The following is a 22,866-nucleotide window of genomic DNA, read 5'->3' on the forward strand; positions in this document are numbered from 1 at the left end:
GGTGTAAACTGCAAACTTACTAAAAATGTCTCCTAAATTATCATCCAAATTATTAATTTCAATAACAAATAACAATCGACCAAACACTAATCCTTGTGGCACATCGCTTTTCACAGGTTCCAGTTTGAGATACAGCACTCTACAACCACACTTTGACTTCGGTCGCCAGGTGAATGTTGTATCAAATTCGCAAATCACCCTGGATCCCGTGAGATTTAACCTCATGCAACATCCTATTATGTGGTACCTTATCAAATGCCTTGCTAAAGTCAATGTCGACAACGTCGATTGCACTGCCCTCGTCTACCTTCTTGGTTATCCCTTCAGAAAACGCAATCGAATACGTCAGACATGAATTTTCACTCTCGAAGCAAAGGTGGCTGTCCCTGGTCACTCCGGACCTCTCTGAATCTCTGGAGATCCTGTCTCTGAGACACGATTTAATAATGTGCACACCACAGACTTTAAGTTCAACGGTTTATAATTCCAAGGCTTTTCCGTGCGTGACTTATCGAACAAAGGCACATGTGCTACTCCATGTGCTACCGTCCAATCCTCAGGCACCTCGCCTCTGGTCGTAGACGATTCACATATCTCAGCATGGGTTGCCGCATTTTCTTCCCAAGCTTCTCACAACGTCCTGGGATATATTTGCGCTTTGAGACTTCCTTAATGCGTTTTTATACTTCCGGACCTCCTTCTCTGTAATATGTATACACCATAAGACACCACTGTTGATTTACCCATGTTCCATAACTCTGTAAATACTGATGAGAAATATTCATTTGTGAGAAAAATTGGGGCACTGGGCACAAGATCAGTTTTTTCATGGCAAACAGTTATCCAAATCTCCTTCAGAGACAAATACAATGGTCCTCGCCAAAATTAAAGTGGCACCAGAAGCCCATTGAAAAAAATAGGGTAATATTTAGGTATGCTTACATGTCAAGACATTTTTTAAATGTAATCTTAGCTTGAGTGAATCAGGATTTTATGCGAGTAGATAAGGGTAAATTTTTGGGAGCTGCGAAATGATATCAAAGGTTAGCAAAAGGAAGACATTTAGACGTTGTCGCCATGAAATACAAATACCAGGTAGATGAGTAGATGGATTTCAAGTTTCGGTGCAATATTAACGAATTTATTTTATGAGTGTATGTGATTCTGGAAGAATTGGTGCTCTTGGAATAAAAGAACAACGTTAGCGGCCGACGTGCGGTAACAATTTCAAACTGGTAAATTAACACTTCTGCGAAGCGGACATGAGGACAAAATTAAAATGAGAATTAGATCAGGACCTTTCTGAAATATACTTTATCTCTCAAGGAATACGGAGGCGAACTGTGATGTTTTCGTGTGCTTCACAAATAAGTGGGTTGGACTCGTACGCTATTTCTGCTCTGTGGCTTGATGAATATATGCCTCCACGATAGACGATTTGGGAACACAATTCAATGTGGACTATTGCAATAACATAAACTATTCGTAGAACTATCCGCATTTCCTTCAAACATGTTCAGTAACTTACCATTGTTACAGGTCTCCAACCTTCCTTCTGCAAGGAGCAAAATAGGTATTATTTTCGTTTGCTTCGAAGCTGACTTTTCACGTCCGAATAAGTCCATCATTGCCTGCTATTTCTTGTGAAACTAACTCCTTCGTTTACTAATGCCTTAATTATTTGGTGCATCATCCCCTGTCTTGTAAAGTAATGGGTTAAGAGACATTCCAATTTGTTGTCTCATTTGTGTTATGTACCCAATAATTGACACTGCCATGTAAAGGGGCTTCAATTGGCTTTTGTGTCAGGTGCTGTGATGGTAGAGTTTTGTACAGAGTCTGTTATAGTGTAATAAAGGCGTGTGTGGAAACGGAGCAGAACCTTTGACTCTTTATACACAGCAGTTAAACGTCCAACAAATGGTAGCAGAGGATGGTTGCTGTGCTAATGTGATGGGTTGAAAGATTCAACTTTCCGCACAAAACCAAGGATTGAGTGAGAAGACAAATAAAGGATATCTCGCTGAACGTAGAATAAAGATGGCCGGATATGACTATCCCCCCTTATTTTCGCAAAGGGGATCGTACGACCAATGTAGAAGTGCAGTCGTTATGTGAACCAAGGTAACTGCCTTGTGAAAGAGAAAACAAGGTATGGCATTGGCTCTTTCTCTACCTTGAGACAGTAAATACCGAAGCAAATTTTTTCTGAGCTGAAATTTGAAGAGTTAGACTCAGAAGAAGGTCTGGAGATTCCATTGCGTTATATTAATGAGATTTAGAAAAAAGGATGACTATTTCTGCAAGATCGGAATATGATAGGTTCTAGAAAATCTTGGATTTCTCCATGGAAGACTATATAATGGAATTTGGTAGAAACACAACCTGGAATTTCCACAGTCTGTATTGGCCTTTAAATTACTTGACTGTCTTAGAGTTAGCAACACGGATAGGCTCTTGGCTTTGACAGGAGTTCAATTTGCGGATAGGGATGTCTTATTGGATCAGACGAAAGAAGCTTTAAAAACGTTTCTGAGGAAACATTCGATTCCGATGGCTCTGATGGCCCAGAAAGTTCAGTCTGCAATAAATCTGAATTTGGAAGATACACGACGAACAGGATGGCGAAATTGTGCGGCTACGAACAGGATCGAAGACTATAGAAGGAGATCGGAAACCGGACACCATGCAGACAGAAACCCAGTTAGAATCTGCAATAGGAAGATGAACCCCAGAAATCACGGGGCATGATAAATCGATGTTTTCGATTTGACTCTCAATACCATAATGCGTTCAACTGTCCAACTCGTTATCACAGAGTGTTTGAAGCGATACATGACACGGAACGATCATAAGAGGAAAATTATAGTGACCATGAAGACGGAATTGTCATATCAACAAACAGTTTAACGCCAGCAACGATGGTGTTGGTTTCAAAACCCTTACATTTGCTATATTGGACAGTTGCTGCACTTCTACTGTGTGTGGAATTGACTCGTTAAAATGTTACCTAGCCTCCTTGAATGCTGAAAAACGTAACACGGTTAAGGAATTTGAAAGATCCATAAGTTTCAAGTTTGGAAATGGAAATACTCTGAAGTCGCTGACAAGAGTTCTGCTCCCTTGCAATATTGCCGGAGTGAATCGTTTATTAGCATGGATGCTGTATCAAGTGAGATGCCCTTGGTTATGATCAGACCGTCGATGAAGAAAGCACACATGAAATTGCATATGGAAGAGGATAAGGCCACAGTTATTGGAAAAACGGTGGACATACAATTTACACAGTCGGGACACTATTGTATTCCAATACTGACAAGCAATATTTCAAGTACAGTTGTTAAGGATGTGTTAATGGCAGTTGAAAATGTGACTTCAGCTGATAAAAACGCTTGTTGTATAGGCAATTTGCGCATCCGTCTCCTCGGGCGTTGGAAAACCTATTAAAGGATCCAGGGTTAAGGGATGAAGAATATACCAAAGTGATAGAACAGGTCAGTGATGGCTGTGAAGTTTGTAGGAAGTACAGAATACGCCAGCACGATCGATAGTAACCCTGCCTTTGGCCAGGGAATTTAACGACATTGTGACCATGAAACCTAAGATCTGGGATGAAGCCAATAATCTATTTATTTTGCATTTTGTAGATTTAGCAACCAGATTTAGTCAATCAACGATTGTGCGAAGTAAAGAAAAAAGAGTAACACTAATTCTGGAAGAAATCAGGGAACAATTGATAGGGACAGGAATGGGCGCATCGGCAATATTCCTTAAGGAGAATGGGTAGAATTTGCTAATGATGAGTTTAGGGATATGTGTGAAAACTTGAATATGACAGTTATGCATACTGCTCCTGAAAGTTCATTTAGAAATGGTGTGTGTGAAAGAGGCCATGCTGCAATCATAACATGCTCCGGAATTTTTTGTCAGATCGACCGAATTACAAGCTAAATCCAGCTTTAGCATTGGTGGTACATGGAAATAATTCATTGCAGATGGTGGGAACTATTGTCCCTATAAATTAGTGTTTACTAGAAATGCTAAAATTCCGACCATTTTGGATGACCAGCCTCCAGCTTGGGAAGAGACTACCATTAGCTCTGCATTTGCTGAGAATTTAAACACATGACACAGCAGTACAAAAGCTTTTTTGGAAACAAAATTCTCTGAAAGAATACTTAGAGCTTTAAGGCGTAATTTACCGCCATCAAATAAAGTTTTTCAGCAAGGAGACACAGTACTCTATAAGAGAGACAATTTTAATGAATGGAAAGGCCCAGGGAAGATCACTGGCAGATGGAAAAACAATTATTTTGCAACCTGGCAGTCAAGCTGTTACGTTACATTCATCAAGGAAAATGAGTACAGATTTTCAAATTTGGACAGAGCAGACAGACATGAAGAGGATACAGTGTCACCTGGTACGCACGTGTTACAGAACTATGAGGATAAGTGAACTTATATAGACCGGGTTTGTGTAGAGGCAAACAGCATATCTGATTAATTAGAACAGGCCATGTTTACGAAAGGTCAACTGCCAAAAGTTGGTACAAAAGTGGCATACTTACCTGAAGGGTCTAGTCAATGGAAGGATGCAACTGTTAATCGGCAAGCAGGAAAGACCAACGGAAAGTATAACCGTTGGTTGAATATACAGGGCAGGGAGTCAACACAATTGATTACGAACATGAAGTTCAAAAATAAAGGGCACAGAAACGCATGCCAGTTCAGATAGCATGTCGGATAGCGAACAGGTCCGCAGAAAAAGGTCGGGAACAATTGAAGGGACATCCCACAGTAGAAGAGAAAGATCAAGCAGTAGCAGTACAGAAGGAGAAATCAAGCGGGCGAGGGTACGTAGTTTATCATGGTGTCGGAACACGGGTACGACCACGAATACTAATATGAGTTGAAGTCCACATGTACGTGAGATTTTGGTGGCTTCTAATGAATTACATTAAAAAAAAGTTATCAAAGATGCCAAACAGCAAGAATCTCATCGTTGGTGTGAATTTGGGGTAAACACAGAAGTACCGGATAGCAGACAAAGAGCTCTATCCAACAAATGGATTTGCACGGAATAGGTTCTTCCGGATTGTGGCCATTGGATTTTAAGAAAACGGAGATCAGGATTTAAGGGTATAGAACATAGAACAGTACAGCCCCTTCGGCCCTCGATGTTGTACCGAGCCATGATCACCCTACTCAAAACCACGTAACCACCCTATACCCGTAACCCAATAACCCCCCCCTTAACCTTACTTTATTAGGACACTACGGGCAATTTAGCATGGCCAATCCACCTAACCCGCACATCTTTGGACTGTGGGAGGAAACCGGAGCACCCGGAGGAAACCCACACACACACGGGAAGGACGTGCAGTCTCCGCACAGACAGTGACCCAGATTGGAATCGAACTTGGGACCCTGGAGCTGTGAAGGATTTATGCTAACCACCATGCTACCGTGCTGCCCACTATATTCCCCGACAGGCAGGGAAGGTTATTTTAAAGATCTTCTTGTATCTGTTAGCCACCAAATCATGGTAATGCAAATCTATAGATATAAAAGCTGCCTTTTTTCCAGGGGAATCAGCTCCAGAAAGGCATTTTTCTCCGCCCTCCTAAAGATGCAGCTAACACAGAAGGGGTACTCTGGAAGTTGAACAAATGTGTAAGTGGTTTAAATGACGCGTCGAGAGTATGGCATTTTCGTTAAGTTCAGTTTTGTTCAAGTTAGGCTGTTGCCAGTTGAAAGCAAATCCCGCAATGTTTTACTGGCACAATAAAGGAAATGTTTCTGCTATCGGTATGATGCTTGCCGATGATTTTTTGTGGGGAGGGACTATTGATTTCGAAGCTATTGTAACCTCTGTGTTGAGGAACGAATTCAGGGTTTGAAGTCAGGCTTCCAGTGCATTTAAATATATTGGACTGGAAATCAGACAGACTAAGCTAGGGGCAAATCTAAGTCAGCAAGCTGATTGGGAAATCATCAGTCCAATTGCAATTATTCATGGCCGGGTTTCGCAAAAAGACACAGTGATTTGGAAGATGGAAAAAGAGCAACTTCGGGGTGTAATTGGGAAAAATAATTGGTTTGGTAGACAGACCACACCGGACATGAGTTCTGATGTCTTTGAGTTGTGTACAAACATTAATGATCCCAAAGTGAAGACATAACAAGAGCACATCAAGCGTTGGCCAGACTAAAAATGCAGAAGTGTGTTTTGAGGTTCCCGGTGTTAAGTGACATCAGGCACTTGAAATTCATAGTTTACAGTGATGCGTCTGAAGCAGATTTATGTGATAGGGTTTAAAGCGCAGCAGGTTTTATTATTTTCCTTTTGAGGAGCAATGGTAAATGTTGCCCTCTTCTGTGCGAAACAAAGAAAATAAGGAAAGTGGTCATAAACACTTTGGCTGCTGAAACGTTAAGCCTTGCAAAGGCAGTGGATATGGCCTTTTACATATCTTAGATATTGACAGAAATTATGGGATTAGGGAATTTGGGCAATATACCTATTGATTGTCACATTGACAATAAATCCCTGTGGGAAAAAGTGCACTCTACAAAAAGTGTAATTGAAAAAAGTTTAAGGATAGGCATCGCAGGTTTGAAGCAGATGTTGGACAGAGGGGAAATAGCTCAATTTAAATGGATCGACAGTAGCTATCAATTGTCAGACTACTTTAGAAAAAGAAGGGCAAGTTCACAGAAACATTTGGATGTTGTTAATGAAGGACGCCTGTTTCTGTGACTGTCTCTTTTTTCCACAAAGATGAAAAAAGGGGGAAATTTCGGCTGTGTTTTTGAGTCTCCTGATAATTTGTTTTCACGTAATTGTTTTTCTTCTCCAAGGAAGGGGAGGCTGTTAATTGATGGGTTAAGAGAAATTCCAATTAGTTATGTCATTTATGTTAAGTATCCAGTAATTGACACTAATATGTAAAGGGGCTTCAGGTGGCCTTTGTGTCAGGTTATGTGATCTTAGAGTTTTGTGCAGAGTTATGTCTTTGTGGAAAAGGAACACAACGTTTGCCTCTGTATACAACAAGACCTACACGTCTAATATGCCTCATACTAAAATCCCATGATTTCCACCTGCAGCACACGTGTAAAGAAACTCATTGTGGTTGAACATCCACAGCGATTTTCTGTGATTACATTTGCTATTTCGTGCCAGATTCCAAAACGTCGAGGATGAATACAAGCATACATACTAGTGGCATACGCTAATTTTCTTTCAATTTTTATCAACAACATTGACTGCAATCAACTTCGAATGGATTAGTTGACGTGACACATAATTTGACTGCATGTAGCTCCTTAAATTTTCTTTCATTTATGACATCGTCGGTATAATGTTTATTCAGGTATTATCCAATGTTCTTGCCTCGTGACTCAAGCATTTATAATCTCTTGCTTCCGTCCTTGCATTCTTATGAAATCAAATTTACTCTTCCCCGAAGTCAACTCAAGATGAAACCTACTGTTTTTGACATGATCGGATTAGTTCAGAATTGTATGTGCAGTGTTAGTTAGGATTAACGTACACAAAGTGCAGATGTGTGCGCGCGTGTGTGTGTGTGGGGGGGGGGGGGGGGGTAAGGCTCCGCTTCCTGAATTAGATTAGCAGTTCCTTGGTCTTTCCGACATTTAGAGGGAGGTTATTTTGCTACACCATGCAACCAATTGCTCTGTATCCCTTCGGTAGTCCGATTCGTCGCTGTTTGAGATACGGCCGACCACAGTCGAATCATCTAAAAATAACAGACCGAGGTGAAGTTAAACCTTGCCATACAACCGTGTGTGTATAGTAAGTACAGTAGAGGACTGAACACACATCCCTGCGCGACCCCGGTGTTGAGGTCCATTGCGGAGGAGATGCTGTTGCCTATCCTGGCAGATTGTGGTCTGTTCGTGAGGCAGTCATAGATCCAGCTGCACAGAGAAGTTTCATTCCAAGATTGAAGAGTTTGGTTATAAGTCTCCTCTGGATAATGGTGTTGAAGGCGCAGATGTAGTTTCTGAACTGCAGATTTACGTAGGCGTCCTTGTTGCCGAGGTGTTCGATTATTGTTTGTGGAACCACAAAGTTAATACCTGCTCTGGACCGGCTGCGGTGACAGGCGAACTGCAATGGATAGAAACTCTCTGGGAGGCTGGCGTTGTTCTGTCTCATTTGTCGCCGCTTGAAGCACTTCGTGATATTGGACGCCTGTGCCATCGGAGGGTAGTCGTTGCGGCAGGCTACCTGTTCTTCTTTGGTCCTGACATTATGGAGGTTATTTTGAAAATGGTGGTGACCTCGTGGAGGACTGAGTTGTTAAATGTGTCTGCGAATGCACTCGCCAGCTAGTCTGTGCAGGCTCAGAGTGCTCGCGCAGGGATTCCGTCCGGTCCTTTCGCTTTCTGCGGGTTTACTTTAAAGAAGGCAATTCTTACCTCTGAGGCTGTAACAGTGGGCAATGATGTGTCAGGGATGTTGTGACGGGAGCCCCCGATGTTTTGGCTTAGAAGTGGACAAATTTCCAGGTCCGGATGAAATGTGCCCCAGTCTGCTGTGGGAGGCAAGGGGGGAGTTTGCCGGGGCTCTGCTCCAAATTGTCGTTCGTCCCTCGTCAACTGGGAGGTGCCGCAGGATGGAGAACATCAAATGTGGTCACTATTGAAGAAAGGTTGTCGGGTAAAGCCAGACAACTACAGGGAGATGAGTCTCACATCGGTGGTTGTGAAGTTGCGAGAGAAGATTCTGAAGGAAGGAATCTATCACCACTTGGAAGGCAGGGTGTGGTCAGGATTAGACAGCATGTCTTTGTCAGAGAGAAGTCATGCTTGACAAAGTTGATTGGATTTCATGAAAATGTAATCAAGTAAAAGGAGGAGGGCAGTGCAGTTGATGATGTTTCCATGGATGTAGGCAAATCCTTCGAATAGGACCTATTAAGAAAGCAAATGGACATGGGATACTGGGTGATTTCGTCTCGTGGATTCACAGTTGGCTTTGTGGTAGGAGACAGAGTGTGATGGTCGACGGCTGCTATCGCGCCGAAAAAAACAGTGACCAGTGGAGTATCGTGCTGTGACCCCTATTGTAAGTAATATCTGTACATTACATAGATGACCGTTGTGGTAGGTAGGATCGGTCAGTTTGCGGTTGACACAGAGTGGCAGGGCGGGTAATAGTGAAGTTGAGTGTTTTGTTACAAGAACATATAGAGGGGATGTTCAAATTGGAGGTTAAGTTGGTTAAGCGGCAAATGGAATTTATTCCTGAAAAGGGTAATGTACACTTTGGAAGGACTGGTTTAACAAAGAAGTATGGATAGCGCAATGGTACAGTCGTTAGCATTGCTGCCGATGGCGCTGGGGACCCGGGTTCGAATCCCGGTCCTGGGTCACTGTCCATGTGGAGTTTCCATGCCTCCCGTGCCTGCGTGGGTTTCACCCCCACAACCCAAAGCTGTGCCAGTTTGATGGATTGGCCAAGCTAAATTGCCCCTTAATTGGAAAAAATATTGAATGCTCTGAACTTTAAACAAGCAAGTATCCTATTGTTAAAATCGGAATAACAAAGGAAATTTGGCGGGATTGTCTAAAATGTTGGATTTGAGAAGGGAAGATTATTAGTGCGGTGTAAAATGCACATAGGACAGTCATAAACCATCATGAACCATATATTACAAAAGCACACCTTTACAGCGCTTTCGTGAGGCTACAGATGGAGTACTGTGTGCAATTCTGGTTCCCACAGGAAAGGGGGTAACTGAAACGTCGGTGCTGCAGTGAAGCGTGCCCGGAATCTTTGCTTCGATAGAACAGGCATTGGACTGGAGAGAGCACAGTAAGAATCGTATAACACCAGGTTTAGTTCCAACATGTGTGTTTCAAACAATCGCTTTCCGTGCACAACTCCTTCCTCAGGTGAATGAAGAGGTGTGCTCAACAGACGCAATATACTATATACAATTCAACATACCTCTTCATTCAGCTGAGGAAGGAGTAGTGCTCCAAAAGCTCGTGCTTGAAATAAACTTGTTGGACTTTAATCTTGTGTTGTCAGACGTCTTACTGGGAGTGTACATTCAAAAGAAAGGTTGAATAGGATTGGTCTGTTTTCTCTGGAGCAGAGAGGATTTAGGGATTACCTGGTTGAGGTGTACAAGATTATGTGGGCATGGCAGCGTGGATAGGGAGCAGCTTCTCCCCTTAGTTGCAGGTTCAGTTACGAGGGTACTCAAGTTCAAAGTGAGGGTTGTGAATTTTATGGAAAATGTGAGGAAACCTTTTTTACCTCCGGCGTGGTGAGCGTCTGGAGTGCACTTTTTGTGAGTGTAGTGGGATGTCTAACATTCATTAAAATGAATCTGGATGAACATTTTTCACACCATATCGTTCAAGACAATGGACCATGTGCTCGTAAGTGGATTAGGTGGGCAGGTCAGGGCCTCTCGTGCGTGCATACTCGACGGGCCGAAGGTCCTCTTTTGCACAGTAGTATTCTGCGATACTGATATTCTGCGTTTCTGTGTTTCTTGAATGCTTCCACTCACCACAGTCCACGTGATTCTTTCTCAATTTCTCTAACTCTGATGGGAAAATGAAGAAATGTTATTCTAACATTGTATCGGCAGATTGTTGAACAAGTCACTGAGCACCAGATATATTGTGCAATTTAATTTGGTATAGGGTGTAAAAAGTGAATTCAATATGTGCGTTCATATTTCTCATTAAACCAACAGGAAATGTATATCTAGCAGACATGTTCAAGTTGATACGGATGCGCTGTGTCCAAGTTTTTCACATATGACTCAATATGTTTTGGGGAAATATATCAAATGACAAAGAAGATACTGGAGACATTATTTAGTTTTAGAAATCTTGAAAATGTAGACCGATCACCATGAAGGCACATTTAGTAAGATAAAATCGAGAAAACCAATTACGCTACATGTAAATAAGGTTGCGTGAACGTGTGACACACAAACATTGAGAAAGAGATCACTTGTGTTTTATGGTGGAACGACATATCTAAAACGGGGAGAAAGGTGCCATTTGTGACAGAACATTGGCCGAGTTCCAGACCAGAAACAAAAACTGCGTTACAAGGAATATCGTTTCCCATTGTTTGTGAGGTATTCTGACGTTTTCAGAAAATGTTCACGTAATTCTTGTTTTTGTTGCACAGACTTTCGGCCAGGTTCGCTCTGATTGAGCAGAGCATCATCCTTGAACCGTTAATATATTTTCCCGATATATCTTCCTCAAATTAAACACACTTCCCTGAAAAAAGCGTGCCCATAGATTTTGTTTCTGTTTACGAAATCGACCAAACGTCCCACCCCATCATTTAGAATTCCCCTAGCAACGCACCAAAGCTCTTTTTAATCTAACTGCTGATGTAATGTCGGATTTTAATTCACGTTTTAAATTATTATTCTGACAGTCGAGTCCAGGAACGTGTGATGTATCGCAGCAATATTGCCAAAACGTAAGCACATTCCGACACACGAAATAGACAGCGAATGTCGATTTATTGAGTCCAGCAATCTCACAAATACTTGCACATATTTGAACTGTGTACCATACTGGAGAAGTCTATTGGGCTGAAACAAAACTATTGAGTATGGCATCAAATCTTGTACCTTGTTTCAAAAGGAACTAAAGATCAAGGGCGAAACATTTTATCAATAAACTGAAATATATCCCGTCGCCTACCTTTCTCTTTCTTTGACAGCACTTGTTCTTACAAAACGTAGACACATTCATCATGTTGTCGTTGTGCGACTCTCAGTTAAATTTTCAGAACAGTCACTTTTTCCCGCATGGCAGAAACTAGAAAACATTAGACCGATTTGATTAAAATTGTAAACAATTCTTAAGCAGCAGCAGCATTATTGCCTCCGAATAGGGCAATGTACTTTTCGAGGAATAGGAATCAGTGCATGACGTAAGTGCTGCGATGAACTGTCATTATTGTGAAAGGGGTGACGTGAGATTATTCTACATTGGTAGCAAATTAGAGTATGTGTAAAACGAGCATTGCTGTTGTTATTTTATTTTTGGTTATACCGTTAGTTAGGCATACTTTCTCTGGCAGAAATGTTCGCAACGAGTGAATGCAAATTCAAAGAATTTCACAAAAGTGACAGCCTGGAGAAGAAAATATTTTATAAATCCAGTGAAATGTAGGCTGTAGAATATGCTGAATGAGGGAGTCAATTACAATATATTTCAAGGCGGGAAGCAACATACTTACTTAAAATTTAGAAAATATAGGTAAATGCACAACGAATAGGATTAACTTCAGATTGCTGTCATATCCATGGAATCGCAGTGTGGTGAATGCTTTTATACTGCACGGATATTGATATTAATCCGCTCTATTCATATTCGGGACATGATTCTTGTGTTCCTACATGTGGATAAAATCAACTTCCATCCAGCGTAATTGATCATAAATTTCCAACAAATACATTGATTCCTTTCTCCTGTTGGGAATTTGCATCAACTGCTTCATGTGTGAGGAAATTACAAAATGTCACACTTTCATTTAGGTGATATCAGAGACGTCATTGACTCATTAAGTGGACCTGCAATGAACCTTGGCCTGTTTCATTGTTGTGCCGTTCGGCTTTGTACACATGAAAAATCGAAAACATTGTATGAACAAAATCATGCGATGCTGCTACATAATCTCGATGATATATTTCAACCACTTCAACTGCGTTCTGTTTTTGAGAGCAGACTTTATCAGCAGGTCCATTTTTATTTGCCCATTGTAGCATTGATTTCTGGATTCGTCCTTTTCTGTCGCACACAATGACGTTAAGAAGACACTTTTGCGCAATACATAAGTTTATTCAAAAAATTCATATTCTTTAATCAGTTCGTACTCGAGCGATTGAGTGGATGAACAGTTTTTGTGCACTGCACATTGCGGTAAATGATGACGGCAGTTTTGGTGTTGAACTGCTGCAACCATCTTGGTGCTGCGACGCGACAATATGACTCTGCAGGGACTTGAAGGATTGGTGTCCTGGATCAGGAAAGAAGCTGTGAAAAAGTTCACTTTCAATATCCTACGTTACTTAAAAAGGCACCTAGTGGGCGTTGTATCTTCAATTTGGTTATTTCCTGTTTTTTTACAGGTAGTACATTTCCTGATTTCGAAATGTTCTTGGGGTTTGGATGAAACAGGAGGTAGACCGCAAATGATCGCCAATGTTGGGGAGAGTGAATTCAGAAGCAGCTGGATGGCATGCTCGTTCAGGGGATCCGTACGCCATGGTTGGTGTCCTGCATTTTTCATGGTTGAAAATTTAGAAAACTGCAGAGAATGGCATAATTCCCATTGGCAAACTAATGGACTGGATCTGAGAAATCAGGAGTCAAGTCTCTTGCCGCAGAAATACCAGGCGTTGACATTTCCCTTTGCTTAACTCGTGTAGACGGTTGACTAGTTATCCTTCGCTTTGCTCATTGCCAGTCCGGCAGCTATGGACAGGAATAGACTCAAGTCAGAAAGTGCATTTCAAAGTGCAGGGTGTTCTTTCAATCAAAATTAATGTACGACCATGTGCGCTGGAAGAATGATGGCACAGTACTTAGCATTGCTGCCTCTTGACACGGAAGTCCCATGTTTGATCCCGGCTCTGGGTTCACTGTCCCTGTGGAGTTTGCATAATCTGCCCGTGTTTGCTTTTAATCCCCCCCCCCCTCCCCACGCCGCTCAAAATTGCAAAGACGTGCAGGGTAGATTGATTGGCCTCGATATATTGCCCCTTATTTGGAAGAAAAGTAAATTGTATCCTCTAAATGTATTACGAAAAAACTATTGAAAAAATAAATCCACAAGAGCATTAGACATCGCAGGAGAATTAGGCCACTTGGCCCTTCAAGTCTGCTCCAGCATTCAATAATGGCGGATATTTTCTCATCGCCATTCTCCTGCCTTCGCCCGATAACTATTGATCCCCTTATTGGTTAAACACAGATCTATCTCGTTCTTAAAGACATCAGTGATTTGGCCTCCACAGCCTTCTGTGGCAAACCCTCCCAAAATTTACCACCCTCTGTCTGAATACAATGCTCCTCATGTCTGCTTTAAAGGATCATCCCTTTAGTTTGTCATTGTGCAAATTGCTTCCAGTTTTTCATACAAATGGAAAAATCATCTTTACGTCCACTCTATTCAGGCCGTGCAGTATCCTGTAATTTTGAACGAGTATAGATCCAGAGTCCCCAACCGTTCATTATTGGACAAGCTCTTCATCCCAGGGATCATCCCTGTGAACGGCCTCTGGACATTTTTCAAGACCAGTGCATCCTTCCTTCGGTACCAACTCTGCTCACAAAACTCCAAATGGGGTCTGACCAGAGCCGTATGTAGCCTCAGATACACACAACTGGTCTTGTGTTCTAGCCCTCTCAGCATGAAAGCCAACATTGCATGTGCCTTCCTTACTGCCAACTGAGCTTGCACGATAACCTGAAGATAATCGTGAACAAGGACTCCCGAGTGTCTTTGTGCTTGTGATTTCTTTACCACCATCCCCTTTGGAAAATATTCTATGCCTCCATTTCTCCATCCAAAGTGCATAACCTCACACTTTTCCACATTGTATTCGAACTATCACTTCCTTGCTCATTCTCCCAGCCTGTCGAAGTATCTCTGCAGCTCGCTTGCTTCCTCAATACAACCCGCTCCTCTACAGATATTTGTATCACCTGTAAACGTGGCAACAATTCTTTCAGTTCCTCCACCCAGATCATGAATGCATAATGTGAAAAGGTGTGGTCCCAGCACCGCCCCTGAGTTACACTACGAGTCACCGGCTGCCATCCTGAAAAATTATCCTTTATCCCCACTCTCTACCTTTTGCCAGTTAGCCAATCCTCTACCACATCCAGGATCGTACCCTTAACATCTTGGACTCTTTAACTTATTTTTCAGTCTCCTGGACGGCACTTGGCAAAGCCCTTCTGGAAATCTAAATAAATCACGTCCACTAGATCTCCTTTGTCTAACTTCCTTCTTACTTCCTCAAAGTAATCTGACAGTTTCGTCAGACATGACGTCCCCTTGACGAAGCAGTGCAGACTCAGTGCTATTTTACGATGCACTTCCAAGAACTCGCGATCTCATCTTAAACAATGGACTCTAAAATCGTACCAATACCGAAGTTAGGCTAACTGGCCTATAATTCTCCGTCGACTGCCTGCCTCCCTTCTTAAACAGTGGTGTTACATTAGCCATCTTCCTGTCCTCTGGGAACCCTTCTTCCCCCAGTGACTCCTGACACGCCATTGCCAATTGCTCCACAATCTCCTGGGCAATCGCTTTTATTAATCAATCTGTGTTGCCGTCTATTACTTCCATGTGATTTATCCACCTTCAGACTTTTCAGTTTCCTCAGAACCTTTTGCTTGGTAATTGGCACAGCACTCACCTCTGCCCCATGTTTCTCCTGGAACTCAGAAATCCCGCTGGTGAATTCCACCGTCAAGGCTGACGCAAAGTAACTATGCAGTTCGTATGTCATGTCTTTGTTTCATAGAACATAGAACAGTACAGCACAGAACAGGCCCTTCGGCCCTCGATGTTGTGCCGAGCAATGATCGTAACCCAACAACCTCCCCCCCTTAACCTTACTATTATTCCTATTATTTCTATTATTTCCTATTATTTCCTATTATTACTTCTCCAGCAACATTTCCCAGTGGTCCAAAGTCTACGTTTGCTTCTCTCCGACCTTTTATATACTGACAACACTCTTCCTATCTTCCTACATATTACCAGCTAGCTTGAACTCGTACTTCATATTCTCCCTCCTTATTGTTTTTTTTAAGATGCCCTCTGGTGGATTTTAATGGCTTCCCAATCCTGTGGCTTCGTACTGATCGTTACCACATTTTATGCTTTTTCTTTCGTCATTATGTTCACAGTAATGTTCACAGTCTAGCAATTGACTTTTACGAATGTATTGAATAATTAGTAAGCAACACTACATGAGAGAATATTGTCAATCCCTTGTTGAATGCAGCCACTCTGGGCGTGATCTCCTTTTCTGAGACACAGCGTTGTCGCCAACGCATAATTGATGGAGTTACAGGACAGAAAAACTTGCCCCACACTTGGGCCGATTTCGATACTGTTACACCTGCGCTGCATGGAACGCAATCGACGCCAATTGAAAATGGTCCGTGCTTCGCCGTGTGGGTGATTGGCACTCAGGAGACTGACATGTTGCAGCCACACATACACATCATAATGCCGTCACAGATTCATCCAAGCCAACAATATGGCACGGCTTCTGCTGGGACGCACCGACACAGTTGATGTGTCGGCTGACACCAGAGCGCAGCCATTGGGGTGGACTGGGGGGAACACCTTTACAACACATTGGCTTAAGTTCACAAAAGACAATTAGCAACATGCATAGCTGCATAGTTGCCTTGCAGGCTGTGACAAAGGTGTGTCATGGCCGTGCATTCTGAACCCGCACCCTACCTCCTGGCTGCCACCGCTCCTCCCCCTGGCCACGGCGGAATCGCCCTTGCTGGCTGCACAACTGTCAACAAAGTATAGCGATTTTGGAAACTTTCTGCACCCCTCTCTCTCCCTCAGCGTGCACCACACAGTGTTCACGATTATTGAACGTACTTGTGAACTGCGTCTCGGTAACAGAGCCGAGCGGAGGCAAGAAATCGAAGAGAATACCGTTAGAGGCGAACTCATGACGTGCAACTTTGTTTACTGCACGTGTGGTTCCAGAATGTGTTCCAGAGGTGACAGAGAAACGCGATTTGTCGTCAAATCGGCGCCAGCGGCAATTGCGGAACCGATTCTCCGCCCAATCACATTTCGGCTTCGGACAATGGACATTCCCGCCCATATGTAATATTTGCACTATCCTGAGCATTTTAACTTTTCATTGAACACACCCTCTTAGTTCCTACTGAAGGGAAGACCTCTAATGTAGGAGCTGGGCGTGACCCGCTTTATGCAATAACGTAGTACAAGTGGAAAGAACTGTGGCTTCACAGCGCCAGTTCGATTCCATGCTGGATCACTGTACGTGCGGAGTCTGCACGATCTCCCCGTGTCTGTGTGGGTTTCCTCCGTGTGCTCCGATATTCTTCCACAGTCAAAAGACGCGCACGTTAGGTGGATTGGCCATGTTAAGTTTCCCTTTGTGACAGAAAAGGTTCGGAGGGGATATAGGGTTACGGGGTAGTGAGCAAGTAAGGGCTTAAGTGGGTGGGTGCAGATTTGATGGGCGGAATGGCCTTCTTCAGCATTGTATGTTCTATGTTCTATGAGGGCTATTGAACATCGGTTGCGTCTATGAGCTGTTACAGAGGGACACGGGCGTGCACAATATCTTTTCCGCTGGAGTACTGCAAATTTGGCCATTTTCTCCTAGTTTCGGGGAAACATAATTTACGAAATCGCATATACTTAATGGGATTACGATCTGATGTCCGAGAAATGCCAAGAAGATTCAAGGGAAAAGATAGATAGTAGACTTCCGTCGAACCTATCAGAAGCCTCCAGAAATTGTCGGCAGATAAAATGGCAGAAGGTGCCTTCGGAGCTCTGCCCACTCCTTTATTGGTTGAGATGCTTTTGAGTGCTTTGTAGAAAGAATACGGTAAATAGTGGCGACCTGTATCGAAGGAGGAAGCCTTGGCCCACATCTGAGTGGGCCAAGAAAAAGATCAATAAAATGGCAAAGGAGCCACGACGAGAAAGCAAACAATGTCCCTTTTGGGATATCCTGATCAGAGTGCTTCTCAGAGCATGGGGAGGACTGTGTTGGCTGAAACGAACAAATCAGTGCGGGCCAAGGTAATTGATTCAGAAAATTGGTCCAAGAGGCGAAGAAAATGATTTCCGATCTTGCCAGACGGACTGAAGAGCTCAACAACAACGGAGTACATTGCAGACCTATTCTGAAAGACGGTGGATGCGCGTGGATTCACGTCGGCATCTCAGCTGGACAGAACCCACTTATACACCGGAAGACAATTCTTCGGGAGGATACGTGGAGTGCGGTATTTGCCGATTTCGATAGATTCAAAGGAAAATACGGGGTTCTGAGATGGGCGAGTGAGTACTATGACGACAATTGGGAAGGCCGCACCATCAATGTTCACTAAGAGGTCGCAGTAGAGCTGATGAGGAAGAGGGATGTGTTCAACAAAGACAAACCGCCGTGTAAAAAGGCGGGGTCCAATTCGTGGTGGTGTACACGTCGTGGTTGAGATAATATTAACACATAAATTGCGTTTGATTGAACGCGCTGGAAGTGGCGGACATCTTTTTTAAGAAACATGAGTTTGGCGTGTAGGGAATGGGTATGTTGAATGTTTGGGCGTCCATGTTTATTTTTACATTTTTCTATTCTAGTTCGATTGAATTTACCTTTTCTGATTTCAATGAAGATATAGAGTTAGTGCATCATGCTTGCAGGCTTTTAGTATTTGGTCGTTTGGACCCAATGTCCCTTTACTCCTGTTGGGACTCTCCCTGCTCCCCTTGGATAAAGTTTACAGAAGCGGTGATGAAAAGTTGTCTTCCTTTAATAGAAATTTCTTATATACTGAGCTCAGAATGCATGTTCCATTTAGGTTTCTCAGAAGTAAATCTTACGCAAAGAACAAAGAAAATTACAGCACAGGAACAGGCCCTTCGGCCCTCCCAGCCTGCGCCGATGCAGATCCTTTATCTAAACCTGTTGCCTATTTTCCAAGGTCTACTTCGCTCTGTTCCCCATCCGTTCATATATCTGTCCAGATGCATCTTAAATTATGCGATTGTGCCTGACTCTACCACCTCCGCTGGCAAAGCATTCCAGGCACCCACCACCCTCTGCGTAAAAAACGTTCCCAGCACATCTCCCTGAAACTTTTCCCCTCTCTCCTTGAAATCCTGACCCCTTGTAATTGACACCCCCACTCTAGTAAAAAGCGTGTTGCTATCCATCACGGCCATATCACTCGTAATTATGTAGACCTCAATCAGGTCTCCCCTCAATCTCCGTCTCTCCAATGAAAACAATCCTAATCTACTCAACCTTTCTTCATAGCTTGCACCCTCCATACCAGGCAACGTCCTGGTGAAACTTCTGTGCACCCTCTCAAAAGCATCCACATCCTTCTGGCAATGTGCCGACCAGAACTGCACGCAGTAATCCAAATGTGACCTAAACAATGTCCCATACAACTGTAACATGACCTGCTGACTCGAGTACTCCATACCCCGTCCGATGAAGGCAAGCATGCTGTATGCCTTCTTGACCACTCTATTGACATGCGTTGATACCTTCAGCGTGCAATGGACCTGAACTCCCAGATCTCTCTGTACATCAATTTTCCCCAGGAATCTTCCATTGACCATATAGTCTGCTCTTGAGTTAGATCTTCCAAAATGCATCACTTCGCATTTGCCTGGATTGAACTCCATCTGCCATTTCTCTGCCGAACTCTCCAGTCTATCTATATTTTGCTGTATTCTCTGACAGTCCGCCTCGGTATCTGCAACTCCACCAATCTGAGTATCATCTGCAAACCTGCTCATCAGATCCACTTATACCTTCGTCCAGATAATTTTTGTATATCACAAACAACAGTGGTCCGAGCACGGATACCTGTGGAACACCTCTAGTCACATTTCTCCACTTTGAGACACTCCCTCCACCACTACTCTCTGTCTCATGTTGCCCAGCTGTTCTTTATCCATCTCGCTAATACACTCTGAACCCCATACGACTTCACCTTTTCCACCATCCTGCCATGGGAAACTATATCAAATGCTTTACTGAAGTACATGTATATGACATCTACAGCCCTTCCCTCATCAATTAACGTTGTCACTTCCTTAAAGAATTCTATCAGGATTGTACGACATGATCTTCCCTGTAGAACTCCATGCAGCCTATCACTGATAAGTCTATTTTCTTCCAAATATGAATAGATCCTATCCCTCAGTATCTTCTCCAACAGTTTGCCTACCACTGACGTCAAGCTCACAGGTCTATAATTCCCTTTATTATCCCTGCTACCCTTCTTAAACAAGGGGACAACATTGACAATTCTCTAGTCCTCCGGGATCTCATCCGTGCTCAACGATGCTGCAAAGATATCTGTTAAGGCCCAGCTTTTTCGTCCCTCGCCTCCCTCAGTAACCTGGGATAGATCCCATCCGGTCCTGGGGACGTGTCCACCTTAATGCCTTTTAGAATACCCAAAACATCCCCCTTCCTTATGCCGACATGACCTAGAGTATTTAAACATCCATCCCAAGCCTCAACATCCACCATGTCCCTCTCCTTGGTGAATACCGATGTAAAGTACTCATTAAGAAGCTAACTCATTTCCTCTGACTCCACGCATAAATTTCCTATTTTGTCTTTGAGTGGGCCAATCCTTTCTCTAGTTACCCTCTTGCTCCTTATATATATAAAAAAGGCTTTGGGATTTTCCTTGACCCTGTTAGCCAAAGATATTTCATGACCCCTTTTAGCCCTCTTTATTGTGCGTTTGAGATGTGTTCCACTTTCCCGATATTCCTCCAAAGCTTCATCAGTTTTGAGTCGCTACGATCTTATGTATGCTTCCTTTTTCATCTGAGCTAGCCTCACAATTCCACCCGTCATCTATGGTTCCCTAATCTTGCTATTTCTATCTCTCATTTTCACAGGAACATGTTTGCCCTGCACTCTAATCAACCTTTCCGTAAAAGTCTTCCACATTTCAAATGTGGAGTTACCCTGCAACAGCTGCTCCCAATCCACATTCCCGACCTCCTGCCGAATTATTTTCTTATAGTTGGCCTTTCCCCAATTTAGCACTCTTCCCTTAGGACCACTCTCGTCTTTGTCCATGTGTATTCTAAAACTTATGAAATTGTGATCGCTATTCCCAAAGTAATCGCCGATTGAAACGTCAACCCCCTGGCCTGGATCATTCCCCAATACCAGGTCCAGTATGGCCCCTTCCAGAGTTGGACAATTAACATACTGCTTTAAACATCTCTCCTGTGTGCTCCTTACAAATTCTGCTCCATCTACGCCTCCAACACTACATGAGTACCATTCGATGTTGGAGAAGTTAAAATCTCCCATCACAACCACCCTGTTGCTCCTACTTGGTTCTATAATCTGTCCACATATTTGTACCTCTACTTCACGCTCGCTTTTGGGAGGCCTTTAGTAAAGTCCCAACAATATTACTGCACCCATCCTATTTCTTAGCTCTATCCATATTGCCTCAGTGCTCGAATCCTCCATCGTGCGATCCTTAATCACAACTGTGATATCATCTCTGACCAGTAATGCAACTCCTCCAACCTTTTACCTCCCTCCCTGTCCCTCCTGAAGCATCTATACCCTGGGATATTTTTTTGCCAGTCTTGCCCATCCCTCAACCAAGTCTCAGTAACACCAATGACATCATATTCCCATGTACTAGTCCAAGCCCTCAGTTGATCTGCCTTACCTGCTAAACTTCTCGCATTAAAACAAATGCACCTCAGACCACCAGTCCCTTTGCGATCATCATCTCTTCCTTGTCTACTCTTCGCCTTAGTCACATTAAGTTTATTATCCAGTATCTTACTGGCTTTATTTGCTGCTTCTTTACTGACCTCTAACTTCCTATTCTGGTTCCCATTCCCCCTTCCAAATTAGTTTAAAATCTCTCCAACAGTGTTAGCAAACGCACCCCCGAGGACATTGGTTCCACTCCTGCCCAGGAATAGACCATCCGATTTGTAATGATCCTACCGCCCCAGAACAGGTTCCAATGTCCCAAAAACCTGAACCCCTCCCTCCTGCACCATCTCTCAAGCCACGTATTCATTCTGATATTCTTAAATTTGATACTCTGACTGTTTCGTGGCACTGGTAGCAATCCTGTGATTACTACCTTTGAGGACCTACTTTTTAACATATCCCCTAATTCCCTAAATTCCGATCGTAGGACCTCACCCGTTTTTACATATATCGTTGGTGCCTAAACGCACCACGACAACTGGCTGTTCACCCTATCCCTTCAGTATGTCCTGCAGCCGATCTGAGACATCCCTGACCTGTGCACCTGGGAGGCAACATACCATTCAGGAGTCTCGTTTTCGACCATAGAAACGCCTGTCTACTCCCCTTACGATTGAATCCTCACTGACAATAGACCTGGCAGTCTTTTTCCCCGCCCTTCTGTGCAGCAGAGCCAGCCACGGTGCCATGAGCCTGGCTACGACTGCATTCCCCTGGTGAGTCATCTCCGCCAACAGTATCTGAAACGGTATACCTGTTTTGGAGGGAGATGACCGCAGGGGACACCAGCACTGCCTTCCTGTTCTTTCTCTGCCTTTTGTTCACCCATTCCCTTGTCTCCATCACCAATCCTAATCTGCAGTGTGAGCAACTCACTAAACGTGTTATCCACAACCTCCTGTGCATCGCGAATGGTCCAAAGTGAGTCCATCCGCAGCTCCAGAGCCGTCATGCGGTCTGACAGGAGCAGCAGCTGGACACACCTCATGCACATGAAGGAGTCAAGAGCATCGGCCGCGTCCCTGAACTCCCACATTGAGCACGAGGAGCATAACACGGGTCTGGGAACTACCGCCATTTCACACTTTACCTGAACTGATTACAAATAAAGTATCAGAAAATGAATAAATGAAAGGAATAAGGCTTTTTCTTACAATCACAATAGGTACTAACGCATAGAGTTAAATTTCTGCCAGCTACTGCTAATTGGAGCTTATTCCTTACCAGCCAATCAGGTCATGGTTTGCTGTGATGACACCCTTCAAAGTAAGTTTTTAAATAGATAAACTTACCTTCCCGACAA

Source organism: Scyliorhinus canicula, chromosome 12 (assembly GCF_902713615.1).
Source record: "Scyliorhinus canicula chromosome 12, sScyCan1.1, whole genome shotgun sequence".
NCBI classification, from domain to species: domain Eukaryota; kingdom Metazoa; phylum Chordata; class Chondrichthyes; order Carcharhiniformes; family Scyliorhinidae; genus Scyliorhinus; species Scyliorhinus canicula.